Raw genomic sequence first — 20,717 nt, 5'->3', positions numbered from 1 at the left:
TAACAGAGGATGATTCTGGGAAACGTTCTTGCTTTTGAACACACGCAAATCCACTTGGGAAATCATTTTATAAGCTTAAGTGTATGGTATTCATTTTTCACTTTTCTCTCAATCTGTTTACATCAATGTTTGCTGTTTCACAAATGCCCATGTACAATTCAGTGGTTCCAAACATGTTTCCTCCGCTCCATATCAATCTAAAAACTGTGCAATATAATTTGTTGGATTTTACACGAGTGCTAAAACAAAATGTGGAATTTTGAGTAAACCGTTGATTTGGAACTATAACTGCAGTGCAGATCTTCTATCATCCGATGAAGCCATCGTAATGCTTCGAATAGAGATAGTAACACCAAGAGTTTGAAAACTTTTGAAAACTTATTTGGTTCCCTCAAACACAATATTGAAGAACTTAGACAAACATTACTTTTAACATCTTATGGTAGTGATTAATACAACTATAACTAAACGAGAGGAAAAGTGTGCTAACCTACATGTAAGGTTTGATTTAAAAAGTGTTGCTTTTCTTACAGTATTAAATTTATCTTACCACTAAAAAGCTGAATCGTGACCCATTGAAATCTTTGTTCATAAGCCGAGACCTTTACTTTAGTGGACTATATTTCTCATTTCTTGGACAATAAAATGCAAAGCAGGAAAGTTGATCAAATCCTACAAGCATGCATAAATCTGTGAGAAGAACATCCCTGCTAATTTATATATTTATTCAAAGAATACATTTAGGTCTATAAGTATCATGCATTGTGCTGCCTGAAAGGGAGATGGCAGGAATGCAACATATCTATCAATTTATGTAGCATTCCTGCTCTCTGTCAGCGCTTGCGCATAAACTGCTACCAGCGCCAATGCAGGCAGGATTGTTTTTGTGCAGGAAACAATCCTCTGAAACTTGTTCCTGTTTGTATGTTTGCTGCAGAATGCAGCCTAGGTAGAACAAGCATTTGCAATGCAATAGGTCTCGCATTATTAAAGTTAGAGCTATTGGCATTGTAAATGGCAATGCCTTTTATTTATGTTTTTGCTTTTAAAACATAAATAAAAGGCATTGTCATTTACAATGCTAATAGCTTTTAATGTAATGTGTTTATAAGGATCATTATGTACAATAAATCATTATTGTTATATCACATGGGTCAAGAAGCGGTTTCTTAAGGAGCCCAATTATACAATTTGAGGTGAAAATAAGCCTATAACAATGGGAGAAAGCAATCGAGCCGTATTTGGCGGTAGTATGATCAGTTGAGAAGTGTTGAATTTTAAGAAGCAGACCTAACCTTCCTCCTACTTCATTGAAGGATTTTTAAATATTGGGTCTTCGAAAGATTCAGATGAGGAGCACAATGTTATCACAAACCTAGTACCTGGGAGAAATGTCGGAAGCACGAATGTAAATGGTGTTTTTAAAATACTTGCATTTGAAACACAAATCATTAAAGCACAGGATTGCTAGCCACTAGTACAAGTGTTAACGTACCTACAATACATGATCATTGCTACAGCAATTATATGTTGACACAAAAGTTACAACAGGCCTTATCCATGTAATATAGAAGAAATGGAGGTCTCTGCACGATGCATCAATGACCAAAAGTAACTGCTATTAATACATAGGGCCACTGGAATTATGCGCCAGAAGAGGGACAACTTTGCTACAAGGTTGAGTAAATTATGCGGCAAGAAAAGGAAAATTATGCAGTGTAATTCAGCACATTTAATAATAGCATTACTTCATTAATTTGTACTTTTTACACTTGTTAACACCGGCTGGGCATTGAGTGCACCTCATTAGTACCAGTTTAATACTCAAATATAGCAATAAGCAACAGAAAGGTGTCCAGTCAACCTTTGCAAAGGGCCTTCCACTACGCAGTAACACGTGCAGCAGTATTTTTTTAGTAACATTTGAACCGTGTGAGCTAGAAACATTTTTTGTTGAAATCTGTAGATGATGGATTATGTTGCAAATGTGGCAAATCTATAATTATGAGAAAAATTGGCACAGCCCCCCATTGCGTAATTCCAGTGGCCCTGACGATAACCACTGACAAGGCTGAATTCCATTGGTCAGATTAGTTGGATATGATTACTAAAATGTCTTAATGATTGAAATTGCTAATAGAAAATTGTATAATGGGTGGCTCCCAGGTCCTGGGCACGTAAGTGATCAATGTAAGTAGGGTCCTGTAGTGGACGTAACTGAGGGCATGTTGCCAGCTGGAAGGGATGAGGTGGCGTCTACCACTGCACATCAAAGGGATGACTGCTGGTAAAATGGTACAACAGGGTATTGCAAATGATGACCTAGTGCATTATCAAAGATTTCAACACAAGATAGTTTGCTGTGTACCTGACATAGGGTATCAAATGAACTTTTTGTGTGGAGGTTTAAGACAATAGAAGACAGAAGAGAACATATGACTTACATGAGGTCAGGGCAGCATTTGTGAATGATTGCACACAGTGCCAAGCCACTCTTCCATGACATGGTGAGGTCAGTCACATTTACACCTGTGTACCCTTCTGTCAATTTTTGACACCAGCCCAGAAACTTACTGGAATGGGCAACAGATTCATTGCGTATGAGGTTACTTGTTGTTGTATAACATATCTGGATGCAATGACAGAAACAACAAAATACAAGTCGGGCTGCACACTATGCGAAACAGTAAACACAGATTTTTAACCTGTGCTTTAAAGGCACGCCCCTAATTACACTGGCTACGCCCTTTTGAGAGACCCCCCCCCGCTTTTTTTCACCCGACTTAAAGCCCTGCGCTGCCTGCTGCTACTCAGTACCAACCCTTGAACCAAAATCCAGGCCAGAGGTGACCATCTGCGTGCTCTTTCTGCAGTAGACTTAGTTTAGCAAGTCTACCAACTTACTTTATCAACGAGTGTTGGGTGTAGGGTTAAGGGAACGTGGGGGGGTGGGGGGGGCATCATTAGTCAGTTTTCTAAACAAAGCCAGAAAGCGGACACACAACACACACTGACTGCAGAGTGCTCTAGGCAGTGCACTGCGGTGCGTGCGTTATTAACTGATAAATAAGGGCACACTCGGCCAGGCGGGCCTGATAGCCTGCAGTGCTTGTCTCACCTGGTGCTGCAGCTGTTGGGCTGTTACTACAGTACTAGTGGTGGCTAGTGGCTGGCTACACTACTACTGCTGTGAGCCTGCGGTCCTCCACTAACGTCATCGTCGCGCTGGCTGGCGAGTTCTGTTAAATGTCCGTTGAAGTGTGATGATTCGGTGGTGGGATGCGACCGGCCCATGCGTGGGTGTGCTGGGGCGTGGTAATGCGCAATCTGAAATCTGCGCACGCTCACGCTGCCTGCTGCCGCCCAACCCCCTCAGATTAAAGACTCAAAATCCTATCCAACCCACATCAATCAGTATCCCCCCGCCCACTGGACGGGAACACTGAACTAAGGGCCGCGCGGCCGCAGTTCGCGGAACATACATTGCACTGACTCTGACTGGGACTGTGGATTAATAACAAGACAGATGGACAAGCTCAGAAGCAGGTACTACGAACGAGTTCCCTAAAATAACAGTAACACTGTGACACTGTAAAGTTCAGTTACAGTACCAGTAGTGAGGTAAAAGAAAGTCAATTGCGTGCAGCAGCATGTACTGTAGACCCGGCCCTGATAATTGCCATCACGTGCGAGCAAAAGCGCCACTGCCCCATAATTTGCGGCCGCCTTAAGTAATTAAATTCTGGAGGGAGCCTACCCCTCGTGTGTCCCCCCGCATCACCGCCGCAGCCTGGTACAAACCGAACATCGCCGCCGGCCTGCGACCAGGAAGTCAGGCAGGCCAGGCGGGACAACCGGAAACAGGAAGTAGGAGGGCGGGAGCCTACCCGGCCTCCCACGGAAGAGCCGCGGCTGTTTTGAGCACCGGAGCAGGCAGGAGCCTACCCTGCGCCCCGGTGCCGAAGGAGGGAGGAAGAGTCCTGCTGCCGGGCCCTGCAGCTGCCGATGAGAGGAGAGCCGCCGCCGCACCAAGGAAGCCGGTGAGTGGAGCTTCGCCTTGTTGCTGAGCTGCGAGGGCGGGGGGCATGTGTGTGTTCGCGTGCGGCGGCGGGGGGCTGTGTATGTGTGTGAGCGTGCGTGTGTGTATGTGTCTTGGAGTCTGTGTGTGTGTGTGTGACTGTGGGGGGGAGGGGGTGTGTGTGAGCAAGTGTCTGTCTGTCTGTGTATATGCGCGCGCATGTGCACGGCGCGGGACGGAACGTGCGGGTTCGCGCACCCAAATCTGGCAGCAAAAGCTCGTAACACTTTCTTGTCCTTCATTCCCCCGAGTCAGACAGCTAAAAGTCTCCCCCTGGACGCATCCTTCGGATGCTAATTCCAGGCGAGACCTAAAAAGGAGTAAACGAGGAGAAATAAAGATGTTTCTACTCATTACGCCTCCCATGGGAAGGTGTAGCATTCTGATGCATTCCCAGGTCTGCCATTATTATTCATTCTGGGAATGCTTCAGAATCCATGGATGGATGTGGGGGAACACCCACGCTCCACCCATGGAATGCTGCCCTGGGGCAGAGGAACTCAAGGCAGCGACTTGCGCTGCCTTGCATTACTCCGGATTTACCAAGCCGTGCAGGGCCAGGCAAGGTTGGCTTGCGTGGCTTGGTAAATCTCGTTATAGGTTTTGCATCACCCTGCGCCCCCTTGTGTGGTGCGAGGGCTATGCAAAATGCTTGACAAATATGGTCCTAAGCACCCATACCCAGCCTACTGTCGGCAGCCAACCCTTTGCGCACATCCTCAACCGTATGGGGTGGAGCTTGATCCCATTTTATTTATTATAACTTTCCTTAATGTATTATTATTATTATTAGGATTATTTTCATTTTTTTTTTCTATTCGTTTTTTAATTGTTAGGATTTTTTTTGCAATTTTTGTTGGTGTTTGTATACCCTAGTTCCAGATTGAAGAATCCTAACAAGAGGTTTTAGCTTTTGTGAAACCAGAAATAGGGTTTGCAAACTGTATAAAAAAAAAGAAAATAATTTTTTTAAACCCCAGGGAGGTTCCCTGCATACCCTCAATCTCTTGAATAAATGAGCACAGGGGGTCAGAAGATGAAGGGACCGAGACATGTGTCCATTAATTACAGCCAATGAGATCTTTCGGGTCTGTGGACACTGGTTTGGGCCTGTGCAACTTAATTGGTTGACTGAAGCAAACATCTCTGTCATCCAATGTGGAACCTTTTTTTTAAATTTGAGTTTCTGAACTGAGGACCGTTTACAGACTAATGGCCCTGCTATCTGTAATCACCAACTCTTTGAAGCCCACCCAACACATTTTTCATAAGGCTAATTTCTTAAAAAGTACTGAACTGATGTGCACCAAATGAAGCCAAGGCACTTCTCGTTTAAAGTTCTAGATTCATGGCAACTTTGGTGTTGCTCTGTACTAATTTTTTTTGTAGCTCAGAGCAAGAATCATATGGGAGTTAAAATGGGAAACAATGCCATTTGACCCACGCATTAATGGCCAAGACTTTAAGGATAGCTGTGTCATATAGTCCAGTATTACCATCGAGAGGTTGTGGTGACATAAACCACAAGACTGAAGGCTGAGTTATTTTTGAATGTGCCCTGAACCCCTAGATGAAATATACTACCATATTATACATATTAAAAATGTGTATTTTATATTATATTTTGGGGATTTATTCTGGAAATTTATCTTGAAAAAGGTGTGTCATGAAAAGTGCAGCTAACAGTAGCACTGACAGGAATTTCATTTTTGAGACTGCTTATTTTTCATACAAAAAAATGAATACAACAATAGACAATGGTGATGAGCAGTGGAATTATCAGATTTTGTATGTATGTATGTATGTATGTATGTAGTGTGCACTTATATAGCGCAGACTGTCACCCAAAGGGTATCCTGGCGCTCTGACTGAATGTAGCTAAGTACATGCATACACAAATTACGCTGCTCTAGGAACCAAGTAGGTCTTCAGGCTTCTCTTAAAGGCTAGGAGTTCGCCATGGCTCCTCAAAAAAAGCGGGAGAGAATTCCACAGCTTAGCAGCGGCAAAGCTAAAGGAGCGGCCACCCATCCTTACCCTCTGAAACCTGGGAACTGTCGCCAGGCATGCAGAGGAAGAGCGCAAGGTCCGGGAGGTGGAATACCAGGAAAACAAGTCCTGCAACGGAAATGGATCATGTCCTTTCAAGGCTTTAAAAACCAGGCAAGAGGATTTGAAAAGAATACGTTGATTCACTGGCAGCCAATGCAAATCGCTCAGCGCAGAGGTGGAAGAAGCCGTGCGCGGCCGGGAGAGGGCCAGTTTAGCTGCCATATTTTGAACGCGCTGCAATTTACCAAACAGCAATTTAGGTGCTTCAAGAAGCAGAGCGTTGCAGTAGTCCAGCCTGCTTAAGATGATCCCACGCACCACTTCTGGTCTGGCCTGTGCTGGGTGTAGCGGCAGGACTTTCCGCAACATCCGCAGCAGCAGCATACACGTAGCGACGGTTTTGTTGGCAAAGGCATCCAATTGCAAGTTGGGGCCAAACACAACCCCCAAATTGCGAGCAGACTCTGCTGCTGACACTGCCCCTAAGAAGGAGGACGGCCAGAAATCACCTGGAAGAGGGCGAGGAACGCGGTCATTAGAACAGTACAGCACCTCCGTTTTCGAACTGTTAAATTGGAGGGAGTTGGGACGCAACCAGTCCGCTGTAGCTGTCATGCAGCGATGGAATGTCTCTAAAGAGACTCCATCTTTACACTCCAGAGAAAGGATCAGTTGGGTATCGTTAGCGTAATTAAACACTGAGATACCAAAGGACCTTATCAGTTGGATCAGAGGGCGGATGTACAATTTGAATAACATTGGGCTGATGGCCGAGCCCTGAGGCACACCCTGCCCTACTTTCCGCACTCCCGACCTAAAAGGCGGCAGTGCCACCACCTGCTGTCTGTTGTTAAGGTACAAGACTAACCAGTCCCTTGCCCGCCCTGTCACCCCAATCTCCTCTAGTCTCCTGATGAGGGTGGAGTGGCTGACGGTGTCAAACGCGGCCGCCATGTCGAGCAGCACTAAAAAGGCTGCCCGACCCATGTCGACCTGCGAACAGATATTGTCCAACACGACCACCAGCGCGGACTCCGTCCCCTGCGCTGGCCGGAATCCAAACTGGGCCACATCCAACCCGATGTTGTCTTCCAGGAATCCAGATAGAGATCGGGTAACCAGCTTTTCCATGATCTTTACCGGAAAGGGAAGCAGAGAGATGGGCCAGTAATTTGACAAGCAGGAGGGGTCAACTGTGGGTTTCTTCAGGAGGGGTGAAACTACCGCCAATTTCCAGCACTCCGGGACAGTCGCGCTGTTAAGGACTGAAGACAGATGGAATACAAAGGGTGGAAGAGTTCCTTCTTGAAAAGTTTCCAAAATTTATGCCGAAGCGGATCCATCTGAGAACTTGATGACACAGTCAGCGCCAATTTACAGAACCCCTCAAAGTCAGGAAGGGAGAAACAGCTCAGCAGGGGCCGAATAGATGGTTCTTCTGGAGTACCCAGACTAGATGACGTGTCCGGGGGAGCCCAGGGAGGAGGGCCCGGCCTAGCCAGTCCGTTCAGGATGGTGACGATCTTGTCCTCGAAGGCAGCAGCCAGTGAGTCACAGAAGGACTGGGAGGCAGGAATATTATTCGTGGTGCCAATCGGATGGGAGAGGTCATTGACAATCTTAAAAAGTGTCTGCGACTTATTAGTTGCCTGGTTCAATGTATCCTCCAAATAGGCAGCCTTAGCACATTTGATCTGTGCTTTATATTCCTGTAATACTAGTTTAAAACTGACTTTCGCTGTGTCTGAATAATGCTTCCTCCAAGCCCTTTCTGCCCGCTTGCATTTCTGCTTCAGCAGTAGAATGTCTTTGGAGTACCACGGCATCGCTCGATTCTGTCTATCCCTAGATCTGCGCAACGGCGCTACCGTATCCAAGGAGCTTGAGATTTGCTTGCACAAACTAGTATAGCTTGCATCAACATTGTCTCCCAGCACATAGCCCCCCGGAAGTAGGGTAGGCAGAACTGGTAATTGTAACAGTCTGGACCAAGATCTGCCCATTTTAGTATGTCTCCGCCCTGCGTCGCTCGAGGATTTCGCCAGCAGGTAGAGAGAAAAAGAGATTAGTGCGTGGTCCGTCCAGCATTGGCGTATGATGTCGTTCACCACCACCTGCTTGGTGTCTGCCCAAACTAGATCCAAGATATGGCCCTTTGAATGGGTCGGGGAGAGAACCAGCTGGCATAGATCGCTATAGGCATTGTCCAAAGGCCCATTCGGCCACATATTGAAATCTCCTAGCACTAACAGTCTGTTGTGAGAGTTGGAGAGGTCATAGAGAAGATCAACCAGTTCCAGCAGAGTCGAAGGTACATTACCCGGTGGTCTATAACTAAGGACACCGGTATGTAGTGTTCCTATCTGCCCTTTAAAGGAGAATCCCATGAGCTCAAAGCCCAGTACTTCCTTAATCTCCAGCTGTGAGAGGGCTATAGTTTCTCTAAAGATAAAACCTATTCCTCCACCTCTATTCTTTAGGGTGTGCCTAATTTTATAGCCCATAGGGCAGGCCAGTCCCAGCTCTACATCGCTGTCCACCCGTGTCCAAGTTTCCGTGAGGAACATCACGTCAAGCCCAAGAGATTCGATGAGAAAAACAATCTCAGTATAGTGCTTACAAAGGGATCTAACGTTAAGTAAGCCACAGGAAAGCGGCTCTGGCTTACCAGTACCAGCGTCCTGCTGAGTGCAGGGTGATTGTTCCGGCCTGAGCTGCAAGAGCTCTGAACTAGAGTAAACTATGCGAGGGGGAACCGAAGAGGCAGTATGACAGGCCCTAGGCGCACCCGTTGCGTGAACGGGCGCAAACAGGCTTACCTCTGGTGCACCTCCGGCGCGCCTACGTCGCGCCCGCTGCACGCCAACGCTGCGCGCTTGGGAGGTGTCCATCTAAAATACCAATGATCGCGGAAATCCTGTGAGGGCGAGCCACTGGCCCCTCACCCAAGATGGCACCTAAAGATTATCCCCTCCTAGGTACCCAACCCAAAATGGTGTCGCAAAGCGTTCCTAGTGAGCCCCAGTATCCCTCTGTCCCACAAAATGCAGGTGGCCAACTATTAACGTGCAGGTAAGCTCTACCTAGACTTCCCCAGAGAAGTACTAAAGAGAACAAGCGTCTGCGACCAATACGCGCACAGCGCAAAGAATCTAATGCAAATAGGATTTTTAAAATAATAAAATCAAGGCAATACAAGCAGAGAATGATCGTAAGTCACGCAGCGCGTATTTAGGCTAGATAGTCTACCTGAAGTAAGGAAGAAGTCCTGCTTATATAGGCTCCTCCTCCAATGCGGGTGTCCTGTGAGGGCGAGCCACTGGCCCCTCACCCACGATGGCGCCTAAAGATTATCCCCTCCTAGGTACCCAACCCAAAATGGCGTCTAAAAGCGGCGCAAAGCGTTCCTAGTGAGCCCCAGTATCCCTTTGTCCCACTAAATGCAGGTGGCCAACTATTAACGTGCAGGTAAGCTCTACCTAGACTTCCCCAGAGAAGTACTAAAGAGAACAAGCGTCTGCGACCAATACGCGCGCAGCGCGAAGAATCTAATGCAAATAGGATTTTTAAAATAATAAAATCAAGGCAATACAAGCAGAGAATGATCGTAAGTCATGCAGCGCATATTTAGGCATATTTAGGCTAGTAGTTGCACTTTTACAGTATAACAATGGATTTACAGCATTTGCCACATAGTTTGCCACGTAATTTGCAACATAATTTGCAGATTTCACAACAAAGATTTTTCTAGCCGAAATGGATTACATTAATACTGTCAGAAAATGTGCTGCTAAAGTTGCCTTTTTTTGCACACCATTTAAATACCTTACCACACAATGTACATAATCTTGCCATATAAATCTGGTAAAACTGATAATGGTGAAGCTCTGTAGAATTATATATACATCTAGATGAGAAGTAATTGAACCATGCACAAGATGAATTGACAGACATGTATTTCAAGGGGCTGCAGACGAGATCATATAGGCTGCAAAGGATAGGGCCAACGCAAAAACACGAAAATATCTGTTGCTTTCCAAAAAGGCTCAATTGGAAGTAACAAGGTCATGACATTAGAATGATTACAGGATATTTCTCAGAAGATGAGGCAATTAGGAAAATACTTACTAACCATCTGATGGGGAGCAATCCTGGTATTGGACTATAGTGCATAATATGCGGCAGATTATGTGGTACACATTTTGACATATTTTTGTCCCAAGTTATATGTGGGCAGTATAATTTTACAAGCACACAAAATAATCTTACACCATGTGTGGGCTATCAAGAATAAGGATCATATTTCTCCTGTTACCACTCTATTTGAGGGGGTGCATAACAGCAATGATCATATTTTGTAGTAGATTCTGTGCTCATGAATATAAGAGGTAGCAGCGGGGAACAGATATTATGGAGATCAGATTAACGCTATATATTGGAATTAAATATCAGAATACCAGAGGGTTTAAATACAGAAGCGGAACTATATACATTATATAGCTCTCCTTTTACCTACAGTCATAGCGTTGATTGTTTATCAGTATCAATACTTTAGACCTTATTATGACTTTGACGGTCCTACAGCAGTGGCTCCAAGTGCTGTCTGCTGGAGGACCACCAAGGCCCAAGTGCGCCCGTTTGCTGGATTACGGTTGTAATCCATGGCGGCCGGGCAGAGCAAAGGCAGTCTGGTGGCTGTGGTCTGTTAGGCTCATGGGAGAGCCTGCCATGCAGACTGCTGCTGTGAGAGCTCCGACTGCATGTTCCTGCATGGTGTGGCATACATGTCACACCATGCAGGAACTGGGGGTGCAGATCAGGGGTGCACAACAGGTATCCCGTGCATGCACCCTCAGGTGCATGCAGGGGATACCTGCCATGAAAGGGGTGGTAGAAAACCATCTCATAATATGGCAACATCGGCATATTGCAGCTCCTTGACCGCTGCACAATTGCAGCGGGATCCTGGATCCCCGGTGGATGCAGCGGTCCTGTGGTGGCCTGACTGCCACACTCTTAATACTGTGGCCGGGCCTTAAATGTGACGGTGGTCGGACCGCAAGTACGGTGGTCCTATAGACTGCTGTACTCGTAATAGCGCCCTTAGGCTCAACAATAAAAATTTTGTTTGATTCTGCTTCCATTTAAATTTATTGATTCCATTTACCTATCATTTTTCATTTTCTGGATTTTCTGGATTTATACATTGGCATTCACCCACTAGGGCATGATTCTGGACCAGTTATACAGTTGAATATAAGACATTGTTCAGCATGCATGGTGTTAAGTTGGCATTGTGGAGCGCATTATGCGACATAAGGTTGGTAGAAATGAATTGACAGAAATGCTGATGAATTATACTATGTGCCTACTTTGGAACAATTTTGAATTTATGATGCAGCTGAATTCAGTAATTTATTTAGCAGGTATCTAGTTGATTTTATATTATGGGGTGGAATAAGCAATATGATTAATAGCTGCTAATGCGTTTTTTTTATGTGCCAATTAATTTTATTTGTATTTTGTGTAATGCACAATATAAATGTTGTGAATACCTCAGCGACATACTGAGAAAGTATTGATTCAAAGAAACGCAAAGTATTTCTTTCATGTTAAGCATTTAATGTACATGATTGAATAAACAGTACTACTAATATGCCACTCTTTGTCATCAAGGCCGTATTACCTGCCGAAATGCATATGGTGGCCGCACTAAATAAATGGTTTGCACACAGTCCCAGCAGAGTCAGACCTTGCTTTGAAGTGGGGATTGGATAATATTCACACGGAGGCGCTGGCACCATGCTTCCGGCATGCCCCATCAGTCTGGAGCACTGCGGTAGCCAGCGGTAGCATGTTGGTTTAAAAAAAAAAAACTATATATATATATATATAGATATTTTTCTTTCCACAGAAAAAACACAAACGTTAAAGTGACATTATAGTTAGACCTTGTATTTATATCAAACTTAACATTAAAAATCCTTAAACATTCCATGGAAAAAAAACAAAGATTAACATAACGTTATGATTGGGTTAAAACTTTGGGTTATAAAGTAAAATTTTAAACAAAAAATCACAAAAATTCACAAGTTATAGTTATCTCTAGTAAACATAATCCTCGCTCCCCCCATGCACAGTGTTGTCATCCAAGATTTCATTTCATTGATGATATTAATGATGTTATATAACATGTCATGAGTGATGTAATATGTGGGGTAATTAGCTTTGCAAAGTGAGGGTGTGAGTTATCATTACTTTAGGACATAGAGTATAGTTACCAGAGATAACTATAACTGATGAAACTCAGTGTTTTATTTAGTTTAAAACATTATGTTGTCACTGAAACTTTCACCTAACTATAAAGTAACTTTAGGCTTTGGTTTTTTTGGGTGAATTTCTGGGAGGGGTAGCATAGTAAGATATAATTGCAATTTCTAATCATAATATCACTTTAACTTTTGTTTTTATCATTGGATTTCTAGGTTTTTTAAACATAAAGTAATATTTAATTACCATACGTAATGCCAAACCATGACGCACACGACTTTTCAATTTGCAAGGTATTGGGTTGGCAGCAGTGTCTGGCTTGCGTACAGGTCCTTTGTGCAACCCCTTGCAGGCAAACAACCATTTGGATATGCGTGCTTGGGGTTGGCCTGGACTGTGGCCAAGCCCTGTATCTAACCCTCCGTGGGCAGCCACCCCCCACCACACCTGGCCTTCTGGCATGTGCAGCGTGTGCTTGTTCTCGCAGGTCCTAGCCACACACTCAGACAGACTTATTGACTTTGTTAAAGATCCATAACACCAAAATATTCAAAGGGGTGAGCATATCAATAAATTTAAAGCAGATCTATTATCTTTCTCCAAAAATCAGCAATATTTTTAATCTAATGTTTATTTCATTATTCACACAATGCAATCCTGAATAATAGTGATCATGATAAAAATGTTTAATTAAGTTTTAAGATATTATTGTATTTTTTTGGCGAAAAATGTTAAAAGAAAGTCTAAGAGATGTTTTGGGGTTTGTTTTTAAATAAAACCAACATGTCTTAAACTTTCGTTTAACATTTTCTCAGCCCCAAAAATCCAATCATAAAAACATCCACAAGAGGGACTTGAACTGGAGTTGAAGAGCAAAGAGTTAGAGAAAATTATGGTAAGTCTCCTCGGGTCATGGATTCCTCAGGTCAGGAGTATTCTTATTGGTTTTTTTTTAAGTTACTGAGGAGCTGCTATACTCCATGCAGCCCCCATAACAATAAAAAAGCTCCTTGTAGGGACAACACCAAGATAAAACAAAATTTAAATAGCCCTCTTAAGGCAATATGGGTGCTTGTTCACAGAGCAATGAATAATAAATGAGTTGCTCCTGCCACTCATTTGGTATTTTTTTTTGTTTTTTAGAGATTTTTTAGGGTGTCTCAGTGCCCACCCATGACACCCACATTTTATTTCATTTGTGGACTGTGGGGGGAGCCACAGGGTATCCGTTGCTTTAGCCAGCTTCCTAGGTGACACACATAGTGTATGTCGGCAGGAGCCTGTATTTCCTTTATTACATGGGTGCCCCAGTGCCCACCAGGGTCAGCCACAACTCCTTTTCTTTTATTTGGGGGCCACAGGGAAGCCATAGGGCACTCAGGGGAGCTGGCAATTGTGTTTTTATGGTGGGTGCCCCGGTGCCCACCCGGGATACACAAAATGTGGGTCATCGTTGGGGGGCCACGGGTAGTCCCAAGGCCCCAGTCTGCTACCCAGTCACTATAGGCGCTGGCAGGGGAGCAGGTACCTTTCCTTTGCTGGCACCAAGGCAGGAGCAGCATTTGTTTAAATGCTCCCACCCAGGTGGGAGCAAAGTAGAGCTCCCTGCCCAAGAGAGTGTGGACAGGGTATACCCGCACTTTCCAGGGCAGGAAACTACAGTGTCCCCAGGCTGGGCTCCCCGGGATAGTATAAACTATTGCAACCCGGTTGATGGGGCCAATGCTAGCACATGAGGGGAGAGTGTGGCACCCTTCCCCTCTCAAAGAAATTTGGGCCAGGGAGATGGAGCTTGGCCCTAAAGTGGCTCGGAAAGGGGTCCACATACCCACTCCCCTTTATCTATTAGTCAGCCCCAGGGGATGATGTCCTCAGGGCCAATAGCTGGTCGGGCAGGGAGGGCAAGCCCCCCTCCCATTTTATATGCAAATCAGCCCAGTGGGATTGGGCCCCTGTGGTCCATTAGTTTCTCAGGATGGGGCTGAATGCCCCCTCCTGTGTTTTTAATATTGGGCTCAGAAGATGGAGCCCCGAGGACCCAACAATTTGCTCAGGGAGGCGGGCACCATTTATGCTCCACTCTCCAAATACTTAATAATCCTGTCCCCAGGGGTCAAAATAATAAAATAGAAAATGTTGGCTGGCATTTTTATTTTAATGCCTCGATCCCGCACGACTCCCACAGCCTTGTGACATAAAAAAATGTTTATTTTTCTTGGCCCCACTGGGACACCCCGCCCCAAAACGGCTTGGGGGCAGGGTATCCCTACCCTGCCCCATTATACCTTTTTTGGTATACCAATCTCAGGACAGGGGACTAAGACCCCGAGTCCTGTAACAGCTGCTTCAACATTTGGGACCAGTCAATCAGATCACTTGCTTCCAGAGGAGCATTACTTACATGGAAGCGTGTTGGCTCAAGGGACAATAGTTGCCTAGGTCAATCAGGAGTTTATGAAGTGCTCCACTTATCCCATAGGGTCTCAGGGCGCTGGGGGGAGGGAAGGCAAGCAGCTCTGGTTCAGCCGAAAAGCCATGTCTTGAGGATGTGCAGAGTGGGGGAACCTCTGATGTAGAGTGGGAGTTCATTTCAGGTCTTTGCTGCGATGTAGGAGTAGGCTCTTTCACCCGCTCTGGCTCTCCAGATGTGTGGGGTTTCGGCGAGGGCGAGGTCGATGGAGCGAGGTTTCTCTTGGTTCTGTGGAAGGGAATTCTATTGTTGATATATTGGGGTCCAGAGTTGTGGCGGGATTTGTAGGTGTGGGTGAGTAGCTTGAAGGTTACTCTCTTTTCGACGGGGAGCCAGTGGAGGTCTCGTAGGTGCTGAGTGATGTGTTCATGTTGTGGGATGCATTAGGAGTGCATTGGTGACGGTGTTCTAGGATTCGGGGGGGATCTACTTGAAGGTCTTGTGGAGGATGCGAAGGGTGTTGAAGCACGTGGAGGAGATAGAGTTGATTTGTCGGGTCATAGTGGGGGATGAGTCGAGTATGGTGCTGAGGTACCGGGCATGGTCTGTGGGAGTGGAGGGTTTGCAGAGGGCGGTGGGCCACTAGGTATTGTCCCAAGCAGAGTGGGTGGGACCGGGGACGAGGACTTCTGTCCCCCCGAGTTGAGCTTCAGGCAGCTGCTGCTCATCCAGGATGCAACGTCTTTCATTCCTTCCTGGAATCTGAGTCTGGTGGCGTTGGGTTGCTTTTTGAGGGAGAGGATGAGCTGGGTGTCATCGGCGTAGGATACAGTGCTGAGTCCATGATGTCTGACGATGGTGGTAAGGGGGCCAGGTAGATGATGAAGAGCGTGGGGCTCAGAGAAGATCCTTGGGGTACTCTGCAGATGAGCTCTGTTGGCTTGGAGCTGAAAGAAAGGAGTCTGATTCTTTGGGTTCGACGGGTGAGGAAGGACAATCACAACTATCTATTTTATGGAATTGGGTTCGAGGGACTCTCCTTAGAGTCCCTCAAACCCAACCTTCCAGATGTACAAATATTTTTGATCCTTAATTTCCCAAAAAACTCCTGAACAGATTTTCAACAAATCACAAAAGGCACACTTTTTGGATCAGGATTCAACTTCCTGCCAAGTTTGATGTAATTTTGTTAAGCAGTCTTTGCAGTAGCGCGTTCAAAAAATTCTATGGAAAATGCTTGGGGATTTAGAGTTTTGGGACACACCCATTTTTCTCAGTCCCCGCTTGAGAATCAACCCTAACTTTCCTTGAAGAAACTAAGCCAAAAAGAGCACTTTTTCAGAATGTTTCATGAAGATTATTAGCAAAAAAAGGCATTTTTTATGGAAATGTAATATGTTTATTCAATTGGTTCATTTGAAGTGAAGAATGACTACCCTTATCTGTCACTTTGGTAACAAAAGCAAGCTTACAATGCGTGAGAAGGGCTGCCTTAAAGAATCCATTATTACCAATGCTTGGAATGCCCTGACATTTTTTCTGAGAGTGGAGATGACAGTAATTCCACTTTTAGGAAAGCTCTCATTCCCAAACACTAAATGAGGCAAACGATGCAAGAAATGAATTAATGGCTAGGTTAACCTGTTTTGTTGTAGCAGTCCCACTACTGCCCACTGCATAACAGCACCTGTGGTCTGCCTTTATCTTATTGTCATTACCGTTGGTTTGCTTGTAAAGATAAAGTGCCCAATGTTTAGAAGAAGTACTGAATCTGGAGGATAACCAGTCAGAGGATCTTTTGTCACCATAGAGGTGTTATAATTGATGAAATTCCACATGTCAATTATCTTCCTGAATAAAACCTTCCTCCGCAAATCATATGATTTTCCATTACTAGTTAACTCTGAATCAGGCTTTTAGTGTTTACATTTTCCTTTGAGCATAAAGGGTCCCATAGATACAGGGAAAATATTTTACTGTGAAAGAATACAAAAAGGAAAGTGCTATCCCACAAATGGAGTAGAATTTCTTTGTCTAAATGTGAATGCAGAAAAAAACATTGCCTGGCAGCCAGTGCAAATGTACGTAAGTATATATGGTATTTCTGTAGCACAAACCTAGCCAAAGGGCAAGAGAGTGCTGTATATAGTCAAAGGTAAGCTGAAAGTTGGTGAGTTATAGGAGATGAAGCTAAGTGGTAACCGGTTAAAGCATTGTGATGTTCCTAGTGTTCTTTAAAGTAGTGAGTCTTCACTCTTTACTAAATTTCAACAGCATTGGAATGGTTCTGACTGGTACAGGGATGTTGTTCCGGATTCTGGGTGGACAGATGGTAAAGGCTTACTGTCTTGGTTTTTCCTTTTGCCATTTTTAGCCTGTAGTTTGATGGTGTCTTGCCTGCGTGTATGTTGAGAAACACCAAAGATGGTGAGCTTATCTTCAAGATAAGCCAGTGTGCTGGTTGGGGTGACTTTGTAAATGATGTAGCTGGTTTAAAAGATGATCCAGTCTGGAAAGGGGAGCCAAAGAAGTTCCAGCAAGGGTCTGGGTGCCCTGCTGCAGCATGTAGGACCCCCCTACGGGTTGCCAGCGTTGAATCAGGGAGACCATAGATAAGGGCATTACCACCACTCAGATGCGAGAGTACAAGGGCTTGAACAGCAGTTCTTAAGTTGCATTCTTGAAGAAATAGTTAGACTTCCATTAGAAGATACAGCTGGCGCCAGGCAGTCTTTTTTTTGGCAATGTGTTCCTTGAGGGAGCCGTGTGCGAGTGCTGGGGTTTGAAGCTGTCAAGGTTCATGTCAGGGAGCCAGGTTTGTGCTGGATCTTGTTTGTTGTTATTGTCAAATATAGGATTTTTGCATTTTTACTGGTGTGTGTCTGGAAACCTGAGACTCTTGCACAATTCCAAGAATATCCTAGGCAACCTCTGTGAACTAATTAATCTGGACTCACTGAGGTATTAAGCTTACGGCTGTAAATTTCTATTTTTTGTGTGTTTGTAAATCTGGCATGAGTACATTGAGTAATTATTTCCCAAGACTTCATTAACCGTCGTGATCCTCCATATAAGTGAATACTGTATTTCAACAGTCTAGCATACATTTTGGCATGCCATTATTCTAGATCAGAGTGCAGTGTAGTGATGATCTTACAGATATAAAACAGTAGCAGAGTGATCAATCATATGGCATACATATTTCTTTATTAAAAAGCTCTCCAAAAATTGTTAAATAAAGTGGTATTAAACCCCCTGAGTGCAGGTTAGTAATAATAATCATTTTAAACGTGTTAACTTATCTTTGGGACCCTATTTTTAACTATTGGTATTAACAGTATTCTACACTGCCATCTTATTATTTTTAAAAGGTGTGACAGTCGTAGGTGTTATTTCTAAATTTACAGATTAGAATAAGAAAATAGTGTAAATGTTTATAGAGTAAGCTTGATTTGAAAGAATAGATTTTTGTGTAATCTACAGAACCTGTTATTGCTCCCTACACATCACAGACCACATAGTAGAACACTCTCACACATAAATAAAATATCACTAGATCACCAGAAGGGCCTGGTCCAGAGTGGGTCACTACTCTCCAATCTTTCCTTTCCCCATTTACTCTTCATCCGGACTTCATACCAGTGAAACACGACCCACATTATTAAGAAGTGAGGGGATTGAGTACACATGAATGCCATAGATGAATATCGGAACTCATACACAATCCCTAATTCAGATAGGTTCAAATAATTGCAGGCTCTCTATTGGACCTATCTAAACAATTTATGAGCAGGACTCCTCTCAGAGGGGTCGCTCCTGCCTATACAGGGCTCTAGGCACGAGCTCTAACTCAGTTTGGTACAGCTACATGGAGATGTGAAAGTCTATTTGGTTGAAGGCAGCGACAGCTACTATTTGTAAAAAATATAAAGAGAGCACTTCCTAAGTCTAACCAGGTGGTTTCTGACATTTACTCTATAGAAAATTTGAGGGCAAAAATGGCAGATAGAATGCTTACATTTGAAAAAATATATCAAGAAGCAGGTGTGGTGGGGTCAGGAGAATGTCAAGAACGCAGTTGCGGCTGCTACAGGGCAGTTGTGGTGCGACGGGAAGGGAGGGGTTAAAAAAGAAAAGGGAAAAAAAAATCACTTACCTTCCCAGTGGTCGCATTTCCTTCATCCTCTTTGTAGACGAAGCAGGAAGCACCCAGGCTCCCGACTCCTCTAGCCAATCACTATACTGACTTCCAGCAGCGTTGCGACTGGTTCGAGCACTGTGGTTCGGTGCTCAGACAGGGACTGGGAGGCTGGGAATGTTCTCCACCCAGGCTGTATATCACAGCCCGGTGTAGAACATGCCAAGTGCGCATGACGGTTTGGCCTGCCCAAGAAGGTCAGCCAAACAGTCATGCACACTTAAGAAAGTGCCACCACTCCCCCCCCTGCCTGCTCTGTGGGAAGCACAACCTGGCCCGGCCCGTACCTTTGCACAGCCAACAATGAAAAATAAAATGAGAATAATGTTGTCCTTTATTTTTCCTGTGGGATTTGTGAATAGGTCCTTAAATGGTTGATAGAGGAGTATTAAATATCAGGAAATGGGAACTAACATGTGGCAATTACTGCATGTCCAGGGCCTACCAGAGTCTGCAGTCTTCCAGCCTCTGTGACCCTGATTTTGTGGTTTAATCCTGACCCCTGTGTCATTGCTTCTGTCCTCATGACTTGATCCCAGAGACTTAATTGCTATGTCCAGGTGTCAGGTATCCCCACATATATGTCCTAGTGTCTATGTCCCCTCATTCATGTAGCTGTGTCGGTGTCTCCTTGTCAATGGTAATGTCTCCTGCGATCAGTATGCTAATGTTTCCATGTCAGTGTCTACGTGTCAGGGTCCTTGCCCTTTTTCCGTACATTTCCGTCAGTGTCTCCTAAAGAATTAACCCTACGTTCCAATGCCACTGTTTTTCACCATACGAATGCCTTTGTACCCCAGGTCAGTGGGCCACTGGCAATTTGAGTTTCCCTGCGTCAGCATCAATTTCGCATTCTCCCTACTACAGCTGTGCCAAATTCAACCTTGTGGAGGCACCTAGGTTGTAGAAATTTCGAGGCCCCCTCCCAAATTATCTTCTAATACCCAATGCACCTGATTTTTTTTTAACAAACTGACAGCTACCAGAAGAGAGCTTTTAAGAGACAAAGGAGAATATTTACAAGCCCCTATCGCCACCACAATGTCACTTTTCAGGAGGTTTGTGGTGGGGATAGGAGCTTCGCCAGTGGCGAAACAAAACTTGAGGGGGCCTCCCTACAAAGTGCAAGGAGGGGCCACCTTCTGGAAATACTCGGGTGCTTGCAGGCCAGAATACTGTACTGAGGGGCCTCGTAGAGCTTGGGCCCCCCGCACTGCGGGACCTGCAGGGGCCTTTGTTACGCCACTGAGCTTCGCCTTTTTTACAAGGCAGTGTTAAGCCTCTTAACATGGCTTAACGCTGCCTTGTAAATAAGGCACCCTTTCAGGCCATACTTAATGTGAAAGGGGAGGGCAATGGGGGTTGCAGTGGAACGCCCACAACAACACCCATTCGTTTTGACGCTGCCCCCTATTTACAAGGTGGGCATAAATAGGAGGCAGCGCCACAATTAAGACCAGGAAAATCCTGCTCTGAACCTGGCGAAACAAGGAGAAATGTTCAATTTCTCCTCGTTTTTGCTGTTTCCATGTGTGTTGCTTAGTGGAGCACACCTAGACACAGCAAAAAACCTTTGATTGTTTATGTGCAGGAAGGTGTCCCTTCATGCACATACACAATGATTAAAAAAAACATGATGTGTGCTGCATTAAGTAGCACACTAGAAGTTATAAAACGGCATTTAAAGATTGTTTATGTGCAGGAAGGGA

General features: G+C 44.8%; 1 protein-coding gene across 1 annotated transcript in view; it reads left to right on the top strand.

Moving 5' to 3' along the window:
* Positions 1-20,717, top strand: part of C9 (complement C9) — a 212,190-nt gene that overhangs the window by 1,137 nt on the left and 190,336 nt on the right. The gene's annotated exons all lie outside the window — the stretch shown is intronic.

Source organism: Lissotriton vulgaris, chromosome 3_1 (genome assembly GCF_964263255.1).
Source record: "Lissotriton vulgaris chromosome 3_1, aLisVul1.2, whole genome shotgun sequence".
Lineage (NCBI taxonomy): Eukaryota > Metazoa > Chordata > Amphibia > Caudata > Salamandridae > Lissotriton > Lissotriton vulgaris.
This window is presented reverse-complemented; position numbering and strand designations above follow the sequence as displayed.